Raw genomic sequence first — 3,398 nt, forward strand, 5'->3', positions numbered from 1 at the left:
CAGGATGGTCTCAAAGCCCTCCGGTTCTTCCTCGACCAGAGAAGCAACCTATACCCGGCCGCTGACACTCTCCTCCGCCTAGCGGAGCTGGTCCTTACCCTCAATAACTTCACGTTTGACTCCTCACATTTCCTCCAAATACAAGGCGTAACTATGGGCACACGCATGGGCCCCAGCTACGCCTGCCTCTTTGTCGGCTACGTCGAACAGTCCTTGTTCAATGCGTACCAGGGTCCCATCCCCGACCTCTACCTCCGTTACATCGACAACTGCTTTGGGGCCACCTCCTGCACCCATACACAACTGACTGACTTCATCCACTTCACCACAAACTTCCATCTGGCACTCAAATACACCTGGACCATTGCCGACACTTCCCTACCATTCCTTGACCTCACTATCTCCATCGCAGGCGATAGACTTCTGACCGACATCCACTGTAAACCCACTGACTCCCATGGCTATCTGGACTACACTTCTTCCCACCCTGCTTCCTGTAAGGACTCCCATCCCCTACTCCCAATTCCTCCGTCTACGCCGCATCTGCTCCCAGGATGAGGCGTTCCACACCAGGGCATCTGAAATGTCCTCATTTGTCAGGAAACGGGGGTTCCCCTCGTCCACCATAGATGAGGCTCGCACCAGGGTCTCTTCCATACCCAGCAACACTACTCTCTCTCCCCATCCCCGCACTCGCAACAAGGGCAGAGTCCCCCTAGTCCTCACCTTTCACCCAACCAGCCGTCACATAAAAGTAATCTTCCGTCAGTTTCGCCACCTCCAACGTGACCCCACCACTCGCCACATCTTCCCATCTCCCCCCATGTCTGCCTTCCGCAAAGACCGCTCCCTCCGTAACTCCCTTGTCAATTCTTCCCTTCCCTCCCGTACCACCCCCTCCCCGGGCACTTTCGGTTCCCACCTTGACTCCGTTCAAGGACCCAAGCAGTCGTTCCAGGTGCGACAGAGGTTCACCTGTATCTCCTCCAACCTCATCTATTGGATCCGCTGCTCTAGATGTCAGCTGATCTACATCGGTGAGACTACGCTGAACACCTCCGCTCGGTCCGCAAGAACCTACCTGCTCAGCACTTCAACTCCCCCTCCCATTCCCCGTCCGACCTATCTGTCCTGGGTTTCCTCCATGGCCAGAGTGAGCAACACCGGAAATTGGAGGAACAGCACCTCATATTCCGCTTGGGGAGACTGCATCCTGTGGGCATGAACATTGAATTCTCCTAATTTTGTTAGCCCTTGCTGTCTCCTCCCTTCCCTCAGACCTCAGGCTCCTCCTCCTCCTTTTTCCTGCCTTCTCCCCGCCACCCCCCATCAGTCTAAATAATGGTTTTGGCCCGAAACGTTGACTATTTCCTTCGCTCCATAGATGCTGCTGCACCCGCTGAGTTTCTCCAGCATTTTTGTGTGCCTAAGATTTAATAGGAATCTGACCCGAAACGTCGCCTATTCCTTCTCTCCAAAGATGCTGCCTCACCCGCCGAGTTTCTCGAGCATTTTTGTCAGCGGGGTGAAGGCTGCGGACGCCAATAGGATCAACAAACTCATCAGGAAGGCTGGCTCCATCAGAATTGGATTCATGAGTGGTAGTCTTGGAGGGGAGAATGATCCTCAAACTGTGGAGCATCCTGGACAATACAGCTCACCCCCTCCAGGACACACTGGTCAACCTGAGGAGCACCTTCAGCAACAGACTGGTTCCTCCAAGATGCAGGACAGAACGCCACAGGAGATCCTTCTTCCTTGGGCTATCAAACTGTACAACCCCCCTTCTGTAGGGTAGACTGACTCTATGTTGGGGGAGGTCCAGAACCAGGGGTCACAGTTTAAGAATAGGGGATAGCCCATTTAGGACAGAAACGAGGAAAGATATTGTCATCCAGAGTTGTGAATCTGTGGGATTCTCTGCCACAGAAGGCAGTGGAGGCCAATTCACTGGATGTTTTTAAGAGTTAGATTTAGCTTAGGGGCTAAAGGAATCAAGTAATATAGGGGAAAAAGCCAGAATGGGATACTGATTTTAGATGAGCAGCGATGATCATATTAAAAGGCGGTGCCAGCTCAAAGGGCCGAATGACCTACTCCTGCATCGATTTTTCTATGACTCCCCTTCTCTCTCCCCCCAATCTTTGCACATCCCCAATCCTGGACTTTGCACTCGTCATTTTGATTTCATGCATCTTGTCGTGTTTTAGACAGTCGACCAATTTCCATCCTGGGATAAATAAAGTTTTATCGAATCAAGAGCTATTCAGTCCTAAAGTGAACGGAGCTAAGCAGGTTGAAAAGCAAGACCTTTCAGGATAGTGATCGGCAGATGGAATTAGTTCATTACTTTCACGTTTTCAGTAAATGACATTAAGTGCAAGAAAAAATCCAGTAAAGTCTGATGAAAGATAGGCTGAGGCAGACAGTAGGTCCGATGAGTGGACAGCACTACGCTGGTACGCGTGACATTAATCCATCACCCTACGTCACTCCCTCCCACTGGCCGTCAGCTGTAGAATAAATGGCCCCAACACCACTGGCCCAGACTGGGCCTCTACGTCAGCGGAGGAGAGGAGAATGTTCCAGAACACTCCCCTCTCTTCACGAGGCACGGGCAGACTATACATTCCTGACCCAATAACACCACCAGGATGTTCATGGCCAAAGGCTCGACTCCATCTCTGCAAGAACCCAACACTTGAAAGCTGCAAGATGGAATGAGAAACACACTGAATGCGCAGGCCATCTGCAAATCCACTCAATCAGTGGGACTGTTGTAAATTAGTTTACAGATACAGGACCTTCGGCTCATCGCGTCCTCACCGACCAGCACATCCTACACAGCAAGGTCATAAGGAATGGTAGAATTAGGCCATTTGGTCCATCACGTCATTGAATCATGGCTGATCTATCTCTCCCTCCTAACCCCAATCTCCTGCCTTCTCCCCATAACCTACACCCACACTATTCAAGAATCTATCTCTGCCTTAAAAACTATCCACTGACTTGGCCTCTATTGCCTCCTGTGGCAAATAATTCCACTAGGTCAAATTCACACTTTTACCAGGGCAATTAACCTACAAACCTGTACGTCTTTGGAGTGTGGAAACCAGAGCACCCGGAGAAGCCCACCTGGTCATGGGGAGAACGTACAAACTCCGTAGAGACAGCACCCGTAGTCCGGATGGAACCCGGGTCTCTGGTGCTGAGGCAGCAACTCTACCGCTGCACCATCCCAATGTATACAATTGTGTGTGCGCGCAATAAGACTTTACTGGATTCTACACGAGCAAGTCCCCAGTAACAGATTCACAGGGCAGTGAGCGGGCGATGTCCCATGGATATCGCCAGGCCCCACGACTCCTGTACACCACACACTGCAACACAGCTCAGTC

This window comes from Leucoraja erinacea, unplaced genomic scaffold (assembly GCF_028641065.1).
Source record: "Leucoraja erinacea ecotype New England unplaced genomic scaffold, Leri_hhj_1 Leri_485S, whole genome shotgun sequence".
Taxonomy (NCBI): Eukaryota; Metazoa; Chordata; class Chondrichthyes; order Rajiformes; family Rajidae; genus Leucoraja; species Leucoraja erinaceus.